Source organism: Leptidea sinapis, chromosome 10, assembly GCF_905404315.1.
Source record: "Leptidea sinapis chromosome 10, ilLepSina1.1, whole genome shotgun sequence".
In the NCBI taxonomy this organism is placed as follows: Eukaryota; Metazoa; Arthropoda; class Insecta; order Lepidoptera; family Pieridae; genus Leptidea; species Leptidea sinapis.
The window spans coordinates 14129507-14147094 of NC_066274.1; the positions used below are offsets into that span (position 1 = coordinate 14129507).

A 17588-nucleotide genomic window follows, 5' to 3' on the forward strand; every position below is an offset into this window, starting at 1 on the left:
CTTATGATATGTGATCCCAGTGTCTTTCTTATTTCTTGTAGTATTATTTTTTCAAAGTTTTACTACGCAACCCGGCATTTTAGTTTCAATTAAGAGCGAAGTTTAACAGAGCATTTGGCACGTCAACGACACACGTTCGAGAACGTAGTATTAATTGCCGAACTCCGAAAATACGCCCTCGGTATCTAGTTGGAGCGTAACGGGTCCCGAAATCTCGAGCGATTGCCAATTTCGTGGCCATCTGGATGGCAAAGCCATATTGGCTTAAAAGAAGCTGGGCGTCATCTATAGAGCACGGCAATACTTCAAGCCGGCCCACATACTAGCGTTCTACAAAGCGCAGGTCCGGCCTCACATGGAGTATTGCTGTCATCTCTGGTATGGCGCACCCCAGTATCAGCTCGATCCATTTGACCGCGTGCAATTCAGAGCAGCTGGAATTGTCGGGGACCCAGTGCTCTGCGAACGGCTGGATCACTTGGCGTTGCGTAGAGACGTCGCTTCATTGTGTGTCTTCTACCGCATTTATCACGGGGAGTGTTCCGAAGAGCTATTTAACCTGATTCGTGCCGCCGAAACTAGATAGTAATATTAGGTAGGTATCAATACTTAGGATTGATAACGTGATTAATCAAAGAGGATGTAAATACTTACGGTTACGCGGTTTATACTTAGTATTAACCGTGCAGTCATTTGACATAAGTTTGAAATAGTACCTAATTACAATACCGCGATTGGCCACCAAATAATATAATCCGGCTAAGTTGAAAGCGAACAGTTGCTTAAAACTAAGTGGATTTTGTGTATCTCCATTTTCTACAAGATTATAGCCGTCATCTGTCAATCTATCATTAACTGCACGTTTCATACAATCGAGTGAATCGCTTTCTTCTTAGAGAGTTTCGATAGGCTGTGATTAATTTCAAACACGTTTATGCTTTAACACAATTTTAATATGCACTTTCTATTGTCACTATAATATATTGAATGATTTGCATTTTCTTCATCCTTACATAATTTGAGTGTGGCAGCTGTATATGTTGATACAAGGATTCACTGCATAGCACCTCTGGGCTGGTGGTATACTATTCTGGCAGTACATTCCTCCAGGTCCACAGTTGGTCGAAGGCGGGCAAGGTGCAGGATACATTGGTACAGACGATGGAATTCCAAAGCCAGACATTATTACACTTTTAAATTTAAAGATAAGTTTTAAGGTTTGAAAAGTTGTGAATGTTACTGTTTGTCGAGAAGCAAATGAGAGAAATTCGAATGTAGAACTATTTATAACTGAATCTGGGGATACTAGATTATGTTTTTTTTGTTTTCAAATTCTAGTAGGCTTCTTTTTGCGGTAGGGATAGAACAATAAGTTACGATTATTATGACAACATTAATAATAATTTCGGAGTAGGTATATATACAACAATATATATACAGGATGGATTTTTGAGAAGGGCGGTGATGGCCAAGTCGGAAACTACGAGAGTTATTCAAAAGTCTTTTGACTGTATTATTGGACCAATGGACGCTGTTCTTAATAAGGATCAATCTTTGCAAAGATAATGTATTACTAAAAATGACAGCAAATAGAAAACTTTTACAAATTGCCTTCATATCTCACTCTTACCTAACTAATAAGTTGTTCAAAATGGTTTCCGGTGACTCCTCGTAGTTTCCGACTTCGCCAAATTTTCTTTATCACCACCCTTTTCAAAAAATCATCCTGTATGAAACAATTTTGGTCAGGATTTGTTCTAACTAAAAATTAGGTATTTTAACAGTGTCCAAATTCTTAAAAATTTAGATTAAAATTACGTACCTTTAAAATTAAGATTTAAATGATGAGACTGAGACCTATTGGCTATGTCTAGTTCGAAAAAAAAACTAACCCACTTATGCATAATGGTCCGCTAACTTTAAACAGCCGCTAAGGAGTGTTTTTTCTCATTCTGACTTAGGTAAATAGAAGAAGACAGAGTGAGATTAAGCAATGCTTTAAGTTAGCAGACTATTATGAATAAGAGGGTAAGCATGTACCTACATGTGTATGTATATACTGGCTTAAACCCGCGAGTTCAACAACTCCATGAATATTCAAATGGCTTTTATTAATAAAAACCAATAAAAGATAAGAATAACCGAAAAGTACCAGTAGCACATTGGTACGATAAGCCTCGAAGTACCTACACAAGTAAAGCAGGCAGACATGAGGGAACCTATATAGGTTTTTGATTTCTTCACCCAGGCGTTCGAAGCCAAGTCAAACAAGATATGTTAGTAAATTAACATAAAATCTATGTTAGTATATACTTATATAACAATAATAAAAACGGCATTAGGCTCTTATGGTAGGGTATAAATACTACTACGCACTTGTCCACCCACCCAGTGTCGTAAAATAGGGTCCATCATATTTCTCTGCTAAGGTGTTTAAAATGCTATTGGGTCTGTCCCAAAATATGTTTGTCCCAGATATGGACAAGTACATAAAAATAAGATGCATATGAAATTGAAAATAATTGTGAGCATAATAATTTTGAATTAGATCTCAGTCTAACGCTATCCTATGTCGTAATATTAATATTACGCAACGGCCTTCATACTCAACTACCCAAGATCCATGGAAACGGAATTGGATTTAAAATGATGCCAAATCGTATTCTGCACCTCCGAAAACCTTGGAAACAAATAAAGTATAAATCATACTTTTGCCTTGCGATTACCTAGGATTTCAAATATTATCAAAAACATTATCTGCGACCTTGAAAACTTTGGAAACGATATCCATATTGTTGATATCATAATATTGCCGAACGTACGTCTTGGCCTTAAAAAATCATCTCAAATTTGATCGTAGAGAGACGGGAGAACCTTGGAGACGATATACATAAAATCCAAATTTTATGCTTTTTTTATCCAATGCTCAGACGCCATCTGGCCAGTGTGGTAGATTGCACAGTCCCAGTCATTTTATCTAGTCTAATTTAGATTAGATATTAGAATGGTATAAATTCCATGTCTCTTTTATTAATATACTTTATTACTTCAATGAAATATATTGTGTCTGATAATACACCAAATATAAGCAGCACTATTTAATATATTTTTATCTATATATATATATTATTTATTTCTTACCTTAACTATATTATTGTTGTTTTTTGATTGCTTATAATCTAGGCTTTATTTAAGTTATTGTTAGAAATTTACCCCCTTATGGTCTAATGGTCCGCTAACTTTAAACAGCCACTAAGGAATGTTTTTTCTCATTCTGACTTAGGTCAATAGAAGAAGACAGAGTGAGAATTAACAATGCTTTAAGTTAGCAGACTAATATGAATAAGGGGGTGAAAATATATCATACACGTGTATTATTACCCCCTTATTCGTAATGGTCCGCTAACTTTAAACAGCCGCTAAGGAGTGTTTTTTCTCATTCTGACTTAGGTCAATAGAAGAAAACAGAGTGAGGATTAGCAATGCTTTAAGTTAGCAGACTATTATGAATAAGGGGGATAGTGTTTAGGTTACGCGTTGCACAACAGTTTAATAATGTATAAGTACTATAACTTTTAGCTAGGGACGGTTAGTACTGTAGTATCAATGTATGTGGTGTTTGCCTATAATTAGTTATACAATTAGTAATAATTATGTACACTTTTGTTGTTTTTTTATATGTTTTATAGTAATAACAGCTCGTAGACCTTATTCCAAATAAATTAATTAATAATATTGATTCATTAAACCTAACGTAACAATTTAAAGATAAAGTACGTAGTGTAATAATTCTAATATAAGAAATAGCTGTACTGTTGTTACTTACTGTCAAAATGCGTCTCAATTTCGACACTTACGAGTTACTAGATCTATTAACTAGTATTAATAATTGTTATGCGTACTGTACAACAACCAATTAAAGGCATACATTGTTGAAGAAATATAATATATTTCTTCATATGAGAAATCTTAAACAATTGATGTCTAAACCTAAACAATATATTTATGTTTTTGAACAATATAGTAATATTTATTTAAAAGAACTATTAATCAGCCAACTATGGCATAACCTGGGGGTCAATCGATAATCGGCTTCATAAGATACATACTCGTAATAGCTTTAAGGGTAAATGTATACACTGCTATAATAAAGTCCCAGCCACTGTACAGGCATTATCTATAAATAAATTAAAATGTTTTATAAAAAAAATGGCTCTGTCGTAAATCCTATTACTCCACTGCTGAATATTTAAATGATCGGACAGCCTGGGACTAGATTGTGATAATTTTATAGCGATAGAAATGACTGTACAATATTGTATATTTTTATTGAAAAGAGCGCAAAAAAAGAATGCTGGGAGAGTTTCTTGCGCCGCTTCTTCTCTCCTAGAGCGCCATTTGTTTCCGAAGCGGTAGTAGTATCTATTAGTTATTAGAAATTACATCAAAAAGAATTCTAAAGGAATCAATATTGAGAAAATAAATGCCTTTTATAAGTTTTACGGTTTTTACTGCAGTGGTCAGCATAGACAAGGGACGAGAGAGAGACTCACAGACCGCAAGATCATTTGCCATTCTATTTAGTAACTCATGATATAATATTGCGTAAAATTCTATACTTAGATAATAATTGATACGTCTAATAATTGATAAGAGTGTGACAACAGTGAACACGCCGAGAAAAATAGCATTAAACCTTAAGCCTCTATTGTCAGACATGCATCGGGTGTATAGGATGTAGCTGTCATGCAAACTCAGGAATTAAGCCTGGCCTATTGTCATACGTTGCCTAGCAGCAAGAGCATCTATCTAGACGTGTAAATTATCTAAAATTCCATCTTTAACCTTGTAGGAGAAAGTGATCCGTGGGTACGAATACTTAGCACGCTGAAAGGTTCTTACTAATGTATCTTCTCTATATATATATAATGAAAATGGTCTTTGTTTGAGGCTAAACCACTGATCGTATCGACAGAAATCTATCAACATTTGATGCGAAATTTATCCTAGATGGTTTATGGCTACTTATTTTTCGAATTCTAACATTCTTTCCTCTTAAAATTCGCCCAGCGAAACGGGCGGGAACGGCTAGTAATAGATAAAAATATTCTGTTTGATAATTTGTGAAACTATCAACAGATAGCACTGTTCGGTTTGCATATTTTTTATCTTGTTATTTATTGTATATATATCTGTTATTTATAGTATTATCTATTATTTATAGTTTTATCTATTGTATATTTTTAGTTTTATCTATTGGCTAGTAATAGATAAAAAATTAATAATTTGTGAAACTATCAACAGATAGCACTGTTCGGATTGCATATTTTTTATCTTGTTATTTATTGTATATATATCTGTTATTTATAGTATTATCTATTATTTATAGTTTTATCTATTGTACATTTTTAGTTTTATCTATTGGCTAGTAATAGATAAAAATATTCTGTTTGATAATTTGTGAAACTATCAACAGATAGCACTGTTCGGATTGCATATTTTTTATCTTGTTATTTATTGTATATGCATCTGTTATTTATAGAATTCGTAAATCGTTTAGCAGCAAACATAGGCTTTTAAATGGTGTTTGGATATTTAAATATAGTGAAGAATTATTGTGGTGAAAAGTTATGGCACAAAAAGTATACTTTTGAAATGATATGAAGCGATTCAAATAAAAAATATGTAATATATCCTCCTTTCTCAATTACTTAACAAAAATAAATGTAAAATATTTTGTCTATTAAACGTCATTAATCCTGTCAAATACCAAATAATAATTTTGATAAAAGATTACTAGTGAAACTAAAAAAACAGAAATTTTTAAAATGTGCAGTCCAGTATTAAATTTACCAGACTATAAGGAACCCAGACCTTGTATGCCATGCTATCCAGTATATGTAAGTTATTTTACTTTTTTAGACATAAGATGTTAAGTCTCATTTGCCCAGTAATTTCACAAGCTACGGCGCCCTACAGATCGAGACACAGTAATGTTTACACATTACTGCTTCACGGCAAAAATAGGTGCCGTTGTGACACCCATAATCTAGCCGGCATCCTGTGCAAAGGAGCCTTCCATTGGTAGATGAAACTGATATTGTTATCGTGAACAGGGCCCACCATGTCTACCGTGTGGGATAGACCCGGTTACCCTGCGACGACCACTTATTGTCCACGACAGCACCTTCGACTACCGTCCCACAAGCTGGCCGGGAATGCTGCTCAACAACCAGGATAAGAAAATCAGATACCAACTCATCAACTACGAGCGACCGGTTTGTATATAAGTTAAAGATTTTATGGTTCCTTTCACTCAAATAGTCTGTTACTGACTTACGGTTGATATCTTCTATTCATCACTGGAATCAACCCGCGATTACGCTTGCAATAGTGCCTTTTTATAACAATAAGGGACGAGACGAGCAGGACGTCCAACTGATGATAATTGATATGCCCTGCCCATTACAATGCAATATCGCTCAGGATTCTTGAAAACTGTCACCTTGCGAAATAAGATGTTAAGTCTCATTTACCCATTAATTTCACTAGCTACGGCGACCTTCAGACCTAAACGCAATAATGTTTACATATTACTGATTCACGGCAGAAAAAGGTGCCGTTGTGGTACCCATAATCTAGCCGGCATCCTGTGCAAAGAAGCCTCCCACTAGTAAATACCGACACCCTTGAGCTGGGACTTCCCTATTCCTTTTTTACCTGGGGAAGCAAAGGCCTCAACATACAACAGAGCTCATCTATAGCTCACATGAAGATGTTGAGTTACCCGTACATTTTCATTCATACATACTCTGTTATTGAATAATAGGATAATCAAGCAATCAACTTATGATTACTGAACATACTCGCCCAAGAGTGGATCTATTCTAAGGTGGGGCCAACATATAATGTAATCTGCAAAAATAGGAATGGAGCAAGAAAGAAAGAGTATGTGTGCCCCGGTGAGAGAAAGAGAAGGAAGACCTTTAAAAGAAAATAAAACTAGTAATAAAAGCTTTTGTTTTTATGATAATAAGGGACGAGACGAGCAGGACGTTTAGCTGATGGTAATTGATACGCCATGCCCATTACAACGCAGTGCCGCTCAGGATTCTCAAAAAACCCAAAAATTCTGAGTGGCACTACAATTGCGCTCGTCACCTTGAGACATAAGATGTTAAGCCTCATTTGCCCAGTAATTTCACTAGCTACGGCGTCCTTCAGACCGAAACACAGTAATGCTTACACTTTACTGCTTCACGGCAGAAATAGGCGCCGTTGTGGTACCCATAATCTAGCCGGCTTCATGTGCAAAGTAGCCTCCCACTGGAGCTGATGGTCTTAAAAGACTATAAAACACACGCACAGGCTAAGGCTTGCTTTTGAAAAGATTTGGCAACATCAGACGAGCGGGTTTAATATTTAAGCATTCATAAGAATTCCTACAGAGATTTTTTATGCGTATATTTATAAAATTAATGTAATGGACTTAGTTCACTGAGTGCACAAATGTCGAGAATATGGTCAATATTATTTGCTGCGAGTCCTGTATCGTAACATTATTAATCGTAGTTCAGCTTTTCCTTTTTAGAAATCGGAGAATGTTTGATATCATAACTTTCAAATTCAAAAACACTTTATTCATGTAGGTCACGGAAAATGACACTTAGAATGTCAAAAAAAAATAAAAATATTGTTTCTTAATGAATTTACCGCTACTTCGTAAAGGGTTGAGCTAATGAGAAGAAGTAGCAAGAAACTCATTGCCACTCTTTTAAGTCAAGATTGACACTTTAATTGTTTTACAAATCATTTCAATTACAATATATGCAAAGTGACGCAACAAAAGTAATCAAATGTCAAAAACTGAAAGGCTTACACGAGTAAGTCAAAAAAATAAAAAAAAGTAAATTAATACTTATAAACACAAGAGTTATTGAGTATAGTAGATGCATCAATCCACACATACCGTAAATAAATAGAGGCATTATGTGAGCATTTCATAAAATAAAATATACCATAACTTTAAAGGAAATAATAATAATAAAAAACACATCAAGCAGACCTCCCGGTAACAAGATCATCCAGCCACCATCATAGTATCATAGCAGCTATGTAGTTTATTATTGATTATTTATCAATGTTTCGCTTTGCAGTGTACTTCCCACTATCCATCGTGTGCCCCGTCGTATAACTAACAGCTTGTTATCACAATATACTAATGGTAAGAGTACACTTCAAATTAAATTTCCTTACGTGCAGGCAACTAGCAAATGCATATATTTGATCAGTCTTTGAAGATGAATGAAGAAGGCTGAATTAGCGAAATCTAAATAGAATTCTCGAGTCATGGTGTTAAACTTTGAACTCCTCCGAAACGGCTTGACCGATTCTCATGAAATTTTGAGTGCATATTGGGTAGGTCTGAGAATCGGACAACATCTATTTTTCATCCCCCTAAATGTTAAGGGTGGTCCACATGATTTTATTTTTTTTGACATTTCTTTTTAAATTTATTTGATTCAGCATTAAATGATTTAATGAGTCAGCATTAAAAAATACATACATCTTCAAATTTTCACCCATCTACGATTAACAGTTACTTTTGTATCGCGATTTTAATATCGGCAATACAACGTTTGCTGGGTGAGCTAGTATTTTATATTAAATCTGGCCCTAATATCGATAGTAAAGATAAGTTGTTTACATAGTCAAGCGAATGGATTAAACGTTACTAACCAGCTGTAAGTAATGTGAGAGAGGTAAGCGAACGAGCTTGAACGTTCATTGTCTGGAACGAGAGAACTAATGAGGTGTATTTTTTTCCGAATTCTGCTCGTTTGGCCTCTTCATCTCTCTCTCTATAGCATTATTTTAACTTAATGTCTGTGAGTATATACCGACGTCGCAAGAATATGATAAAAACAGAAATTTGGTCAGATCACGGAGGATGTTAAAATAACACCGCTATTATACAAATGATTTAAGTTTTCTTTAGTGTTAATTCCGCTATTGAGTCTCGTGCCTGATATTGGCGAGACAACACGTCCTGAGGATGCCTCGTGTAGAGGCGAAACACGTGTCGAATTGTTTTAAAAACAAATATTGGCGGAATTAACACAAAAGAAAACTTATCATTTGTATAATTATGGATTTCCGCAAAGTAAAGCCTACTTGAATATAAGTGTGTTGGCATTTAAAGCCTCAACAGATGGTCGGATTTAGTTCGGCTGGAAGATCGGACGGTCTGGTGGGCGCCTCGTACCAATTGGTCCGCAAAGTATTGCGGATTGGATTTCCGCAAAGTAACGCCTACTTGAATATAAGTGTGTTGGCATTTAAAGCCTCAACAGATGGTCGGATTTGGTTCGGCTGGAAGATCGGACGGTCTGGTGGGCGCCTCGTACCAATTGGTCCGTCCGCGTCGTCGTACTCGGTATGGTCCGGACGGTAGTAATAATTTTGTGCGATGGACAATGCGAAATACCATCGAATATGAATACGTCCGACCATGCGATTACAAATACATGATATGTTTATGTCGCAGGGATAGGTATGATTTTTTTATGGTGTAGGAGGACAAACGAGTCTCGTGTCACCACAATGGTACGGCTAAAGTGAACCTATGTGGACTATTAAACTCTTTGAACTCAACCTTTTTATTGCTCAAGCTGTCAATCAGCCTAGCGAAACTCGAAAGCAAAACAAGCTATTCACTCGATTGTATGAAACGTGCAGTCATTGACAGATGACGGCAATAATCATGTAAAAAACGAGATAGCCGGAATCCACTACGTTATATGCAACTTTTTGCTTTCAAACATAGCCGAATTATACTTCGTAGGCAATCGCGATACTGCTATAGTAGTATAAAATATTTCAAACTTATGTCAAATCACTGCACGTTTCATACTAAACTATATTTAAATTTTTACTTAGGCCGTCCCGCCTCTAATTACGTAGTATTTACATCCTCTTTGCTTGCAGTCATTGATAGGTTGAGATGACGGCTATAATCTTGTAAAAAACGGAGATAGCCAAAATCCACTACCTTTTAAGCAACTGTCCGCTTTCAAACTTAGCCGGATTATAATTCTTACATTCTTATTAGAAACTTATGACAAATGACTGCACGTTTCATACTAAACTAAATTTAAATTTTGACTTGGCAGTTCCGCCTCTTTTTACGTAGTATTTACATCCTCTTTGCTTGCAGTCATTGATAGGTTGAGATGACGGCTATAATCTTGTAAAAAACGAAGATAGCCAAAATCCACTACCTTTTAAGCAACTGTCCGCTTTCAAACTTAGCCGGATTATAATTCTTACACTCTTATTATAAACTTATGACAAATGACTGCACGTTTCATACTAAACTAAATTTAAATTTTGACTTAGGCAGTTCCGCCTCTTTTTACGTAGTATTTACATCCTCTTGGTATGTAGGTGTGGGCTAATAAACTCTTTGAAGTCAACCTTTTTGTTCCTCATGCTGTCAATTTTAAAAATAAAAAGTATTGGAACAATGTCAGTTTTCAGTCATTCGATTCGATTCAAGAAAAAATTTCATTAATTTCAACTGGTTTAGATTACTATCAAAATTAATACAAGTATTTTATATTTCAGTAAATACTTTTCACGATGTGCAACAGAATGGATCTTATAAATAAACTGCAGTCGATAGCTTCAGCAATTCAGTAAGTAATATGAAAGTTTACATACTTATATAAAAAACAGGTATACTAATTTACTTTAAAATCGTATAGATATATTTTTGACTTTTCTTAGCGGATGACCGCTAACCACAAAATAATTTTATCCGCCCGATTATCGTATGAATAACATTTAATTAATATAAGAAAAGTGATGTGATGTGATGTAGCAAGCGGAACTTAGATATCACCTTTGCTGTGTGAGACGCAATATCCTCGCATAAAAGAAACAGACGATCCCTTGACGATACGTGATCACCACCGTCCGTAAGGGTTAATAAGAATAGTAATATTTGAGTTGATTGAACGAATGGTAAATGCGGTTGACGATTTATGACGTATTAAAAAAAATCTACTTTCTAGATCTCGTTCAAACTAATTTTCGGTGGAAGTTTGCATGGCAATAATGAACATCATTAATTTTTTTTAGTTTTATTATTCTCTTATTAAGTTACAGGAGGGGGGACACATTTTACCACTTTGGAAGTGTCTCTCGTGCAAACTATTCAGTTTAGAAAAAAAATATTAGAAACCTCAATACCACACGTATGGGTTTGATGAAAAAAATTTTTGTGTTTCAGTTCTAAGTATTCACCCCCAAAATTTATTGTTTTTTTTTCTATTTTTGTGTAAAAATCTTAATGCGGTTCACAAAATACATCTACTTACCAAGTTTCAATAGTATAGTTCTAATAGTTTTGGAAAAAAGTGTCTATGACATACGGACGGAGAGATAGACAGACATGACGAATCCATAAGCATTACGTTTTTTTGCCATTTGGCTACGGAACCCTTAAAACATTAATCTGCGCATGTCAAAGCAATACCCGTCTATTTTAGCCTGCCTTACTTAAGAGTAAGAGTAGCTTAAGAGCTATATTGAATTAATATCATTTTGTCGAACTTACAAAACCAATAGGGGTCTCTATATATATAATATTTTTGGGAGTCCAACGCTCAAATTCTAGACGAGTAGTCGAGATAACTTATCATTTATGGAGAAGGATTATCAAGCATACGGGTCATCTGGTGTCATTCTCTTTTGTAACACCAGAGGAATCGGAGCTGTTGCCAACCTTCAAATTCGTCAAATAGACGTACATATTCAAATTCGAATAAAAATGTGGCAGTGCCAGTAAAAAGTGGTGTAGTGTTATAATCTCAATACAGACTGTGTCTTTTCATCTTCAACTTTCGCCTTCATCTTTCTATTCAACTTGTTTCGCGTTTTCAATAATTGAATGTGTTAACGAACGCAACGACAATATTATAATCATTAAGGTTCAATTTAGACGTTTCGTGTCGGACCGCTGCCGTATGTTTACCGTGCCGTTGGTTATATGCAGTAGGTACGGCGGTAGTCCGACATCAAACACAACCTACCTAGGACCTAGGGGACCTAGCGCTCTGTGAACGGCTGGATCACTTGGCGTTGCGTAGAGACGTCGCTTCATTGTGTGTCTTCTTCCGCATTTATCACGGGGAGTGTTCCGAAGAGCTGTTCAACCTGATTCCTGCCGCCGAATTTCAACTTCGCACGACACGCCACAAGTTACGATATCATCCCACCATCTGGATGTGTGGCGGTCCTCCACAGTGCGGTTTTCAAGGAGCTTTCTTCCTCGTACTACTTAGCTGTGGAATGAGCTTCATTGTGCGGTGTTTCCGGGACGATACGACATGGGTACCTTCAAGAAAAGTGCGTACACCTTCCGTAAAGGCCGGCAACGTTCTTGTGATTCCTCTGGTGTTGCAAGAGAGTGTGGGCGGCGGTGATCACTTAACACCAGGTGACCCGTGCGCTCGTTTGTCCTCCTATTCCATAAAAAAAAAATACAAGCGATGTTACATCAGCTCTGAAGTGTATTTATCGTACTATTTACCACCACAATTAAAAACAAGTGGTGAAAGCGACGTTGCCGCCCTGTTGTCGAGCGCGCGCTGTACCGGCGCCGCGCTATTGCCGCACCGCGCGGCAACTAAACTTCGTTTAAAAAAACCGACTTCAAAAACTGAAATGTATCAAATAACTATAAATTTTATTTAATACACCTTTACCTTTAATATTAATAAAATACTATTATTTATATGTGCTACCTACCGATAGGTTTTAAGTCGGTGCCAAGCCCTAAACAAAATAAAAATTTATATTATAAAATATTTAATTACTGTAATAATAAGGTTGTCTGGCCACGTGTGTCCGTCCGTTTGGGTTGTTTTGTTCTAGACGAAGCTATCAATATGAAGCACATATAAATAATAGTATTTTACTTAAAGTCTCGAAAAGTGATATCAATCCTGTATCAATAGGTGCGACCAGTGCTGCGGCCCTCCCTGCTGTCCACCTCGGCCGTCGTGCTGCGGAGCTGGTGGATCCCTCGTCACTGTTTACAGTCAAGTAGCCCATATCCAGTGACGCGCTGAGTCGTGCTTCACCCTTTTTACTATCGCTCAGTAGGTAGACATGCTTTCAGCAAACAAATTTAAAAAGAACTACAAGAACTATATTTTCAAGTATTCCATAAACATGGTAAACTTATAGTATTATAAAATTGTACGGTTATTACGGTTATACAGCCATACAAACGATAACAACAACATACGAACTTACTCTTACGTCAGTAGGTTATAATAAGAATTATTATTTTTATTTTTATTTAGAGAAATTGGTCTACACATTCTTGGGTTCCGTGTACTGTGGTTACTTCGTCCAAGTGCATTGATGGGTGAACGCCGGGGGCAGTAACATTTGTAGAGTTTATCCAATGTTCTGTACTTCTCTTTTTTTCGAAGAGGAAGACAAGCGAGCGTACGGGTCACCTGATAAGTTATCACCGCTGCCCACATTGTCTTGCAACACCAGAGGAATCACAGGAGCGTTGCTGGCCATTTAGAAAAGTGTGAAGGTTCCCATGTATCCTGTAGTCCTGGGAACATCGCTCAAGGAAGCTCATTCCACAGCTTGGTTGTACGTGGAAGGATGTTCCTTGAAAACCGCACTGTGGAGGAACTCCAGACATCCAGACGGTGGGATGATATCCTAATTTGTGGTTTGTCGTATGTAGATGGAATTTGGCAGCAGGAATTAGGTTAAACAGCTCTTCGGAACACTCTCCGTGATAAATACAGTAGAACACTCACAATTAAGCGACGTCCCTACGCGATCTAGCCGCTTTAAAGCCAGTTTAAAACAATAAAAATCTCTCTGCGGTCGGTCTCTCATGACTGTCGATCGTGGTCATCGTCGAATGAGGATGCTGGTACTACAGTCCCAGCATCCTCATCCATGACAATACTGGATGAGGGTGGGTCTTTTACTTCACGGCTCCATCTGATAGAGGAGCGTCCGCGGGCTCGTTTACCTTCAGTATTATAAACTACGATTACCTTTTCAAAGCAGCCATCACCCCCTCTCACTATTCTTCTTCTTCGTGACACTCTTGGCAGAGCGGTCGTGGTCATCACGGAGTGATATCTTCTGGGGCAGATGTGATTCGCCACGTCTCCCTGCTGACCGACAGTCTGGAACACTCGTTCAATGGACCGCCCACAGCAGACTTAATTTGGTCGGTCCATCGCATGGGCGACCCTCCTTGCTTTCTGGTGCCCTCCACTTTGCCCTGCACGTCAAGGCGCTCGATGGACTCTCTCGGGCCGGGATACGTGTCCAAAGAACTTAAGTATGCGACTCTGTACTAACACCGAATCATCTCAATATAATATAATCGAAATAGGTGGTAATTCTCTGCTGAAAGATTGTAGAGAGGCGGGTTCTGACACGAAGCTACGAAAGAATTTATGCATTGTTGCTGCTTACCTATCCAGGGTATCCGTAAAATGCGCCAGCGCCACATCTTTTAATCCAATCGACATTGTTTATTATTATTTTTATACTCGTTATTATAATTTCATATTATTTCCCACATTTTATACATACGATATTTATAAAAAAAAATCTTTACGCGCAATTGAAGTAAAACTTAATTATAATTAACTTTAGGAATAACTAACAGATACATATATATACTTTTTTTGCTTATCTGAAAGCTCCTAGACAAAATATGTTATTTTCGTTTGCCCTTGTTGGTCCCACCTAAAAGTTGAAAGACAAGAAGATTTAATTTATACCATTAAATATATACTTACATTAACTAAAGCCGTGTTTTTAATAAATAATTGAATAAAACTAATAAAATTATTAATATCACACATATCAATATAACGTTGCTATTGAATATTAACGAATATGGCTCTTTGGGCTTGGACGATGGACGATGAAAAATTAACGAACGTCGCAAACGTCAGACTGAGAACTTTTATTTATTATTTATTACAAAGTAGTCATAAATGAACAAATACACTTGGAGATTTTCAGAAAATATTACTAAGCAATTTGAAACAATTTTTTAAACCATTAAATTATAAGGGTTAAAAATTGTTTCAATTGACTTTTCTGACGGAAGTAGCGTAAGTTCCGCCTAAAGAAGTTTTACCTCAGACATTATGAATATAGATATAAAAAATAGTCCCGCCGGCATTTTTGTTCACGACAATTCCGCCGGTGGTTAGGTTGACAGACTGAAGAATGCACAATGCGTGCTGTTCCCAAAACAGCGGCTTTCTGTAACTGCCCCTTAATCCGTAAGCGATAGCCTCTTGAGAAGATGGTCGAGGCTCTTTGCTATAAGAATAGCACTCCACTCATTCTCTCCCTCCACGGTCTTCCGTTTACGGAAACGACTATTGGGGCAATTGTTCGTATTAGTATTAGTCAACATCCCACAGATCAGTAACCTCGTGTGCTAGGGCTAGGTACTTCGACAACTTGTTATTATTATTATTTTTGTGGAAATGAGCACTTAAGACTGTAGATATTTTGTTCCCCCTACATGTGCTCGGACGCACGCCCTAGCTAGGACTATGATCATAATGATGAGGTAGTTTTTTTATCATTTAATAACCAAAAGTTTATAAAATATTGCATAATTACAGATGCTATACTCGCTGTCGGACAGCCTCCGCGGCCAGTTGCAGCGTTCGATAAAGCTGTGATAAAGATTGGACATTAATCGCAAACAAGACCTACTTGATTTGTTATTTATGTAATTGTGAAGTGAGTTCTGTAACGTGAAATTTTAGTGATAAAAGTGTTGTTTTGGTCCTCTTTAGTCTTTTATTTAAGTAACCGCACTTGCATATTACAATCCTAGTTACTTCTGTAAATTATACAACAAAACTCTAAAATTATTTTAGTATCAAATCCATTTCCTTAACATCAAATTAAAAAAACTGCATCATACAACAATGCGTAGGTTCTTAGCGCATTGTTACTCAAAATGCGAACTAATTGTTGTCTGCCACAAGCGCGGCGGGTTTTACTTTCCATGAGGTAAGCCTGTTTGTTCCAACTACAGATGTTCCTCTATGGAGTGCGACTCTTTTGTTCATGCAGCCGGTTTTGATTGACAAGTGGTAAGCAGTCACCCACGCTTTGAATACTGAGGAGCAAAGAGAATTTAAACACTACGTTCAAGAGACGGGAGTGCCATACAAAATAATGAGAAATGTCGCTAGTATTGTATTGTACTAAATCTTGATACCAACAATCATCTAATGACGTAATATTAGAGCTGAAACTATAATATAGAGGGTTGGAATCAATCCATATTTTTTATCGATAATTAACTAATACGAGGGCTGCACTAAAAGTATCGGGAATGGAATATTTTCACTATTCCTGTCATATTAAAATCTTTTTAATTGAAAACTCCTTGGTCTTAAAAATCGAATACCATTTATTTTTTTAAAAAAAGATTCTCGGTCTTGTCACAAACTTGTTTAGTCGTTAGAAAATGGAATTGACTCGAGAAAATTCTAGAGCGATGATTTATTATGACTTTCTAAGTGGTTTAACACAAGAACAGTGTGTTGACCGAATGATTTCTGCATTTGGTGATGAAGCCCCATCCAAAACCACAATTTATCGCTGGTTTGCTGAATTTCAACGTTGACGTGTCAAGCTCAGTGATGATCAGTCAAGGTCGTCCAAAAACTGCAGTCACCAAAGAAAACGTTGATGCTGTGCGTAAGCTGATTGAGGAAGATCGACATGTGACATACCGCGAATTTCAGGCAACTTTAGACATTGGCATGAGTCAAATACAAATAATCTTGCATGAACAATTAAGTGTAAAAAGTTGTTTTCCCGATGGATACCGCATTTGCTCTGTGAAGAGCAAAAAGCGGCTCGCGTTACTTGGTGCGTCAGAACTCTCGAAAGATTCCACGCAGGATCCTCAAATGCTGTATACAACATCGTATTAGGTGACGAATCCTGGATATACGTGTACGAACCCGAAACAAAAAACCAGTCACGAGTTTGGGTGTTCGAAAATGAGTTGAAGCCAACAAAAATTGTTCGTTCACGGAGTGTTGCAAAAAAAATGGTGGCCACGTTTGTCTCCAAAACCGGCCATGTTGCGACTATTTCTCTTGAGGGACAAAGAACGGTAAATGCAGAATGGTATGCTAGCATTTGTTTGCCACAGGTCGTTTCTGAACTCCGTAAAGAGAACTGCAACCGCCGCATCATCCTCCATTACGACAAGGCGAGTTCAAACACCGCGCACAGAACAAAAGAGTTTTTAGAGCAAGAAAACATAGAATTATTAGACCATCCGCCGTACAGCCCCGACCTAAGCCCTAATAATTTCTTTACTTTAAAATAAAGAATAAATTGCGTGGTCAGAGATTTACATCACCTGAAGAAGCTGTGAACGCATACAAAACGGCCATTTTGGAGACCCCAACTTCCGAATGGAATGGTTGCTTCAATGATTGGTTCCATCGTATGGAAAAATGTGCCAAATTTCGCGG

At 36.9% G+C, this 17588-nt stretch overlaps 1 protein-coding gene and 1 long non-coding RNA gene across 2 annotated transcripts in view; one reads left to right on the forward strand and one right to left on the reverse strand.

The window, feature by feature from the left end:
• The window catches only part of LOC126966343 (uncharacterized), a 109343-nt gene that overhangs the window by 53806 nt on the left and 37949 nt on the right, over positions 1 to 17588 (reverse strand). The gene's annotated exons all lie outside the window — the stretch shown is intronic.
• On the forward strand, positions 5734 to 15875 carry LOC126966367 (uncharacterized). The gene is made up of 6 exons (XR_007729715.1): positions 5734 to 5900; positions 6117 to 6278; positions 8157 to 8224; positions 10627 to 10697; positions 13023 to 13166; positions 15705 to 15875. It is a non-coding gene; the product is annotated as an uncharacterized LOC126966367 (long non-coding RNA).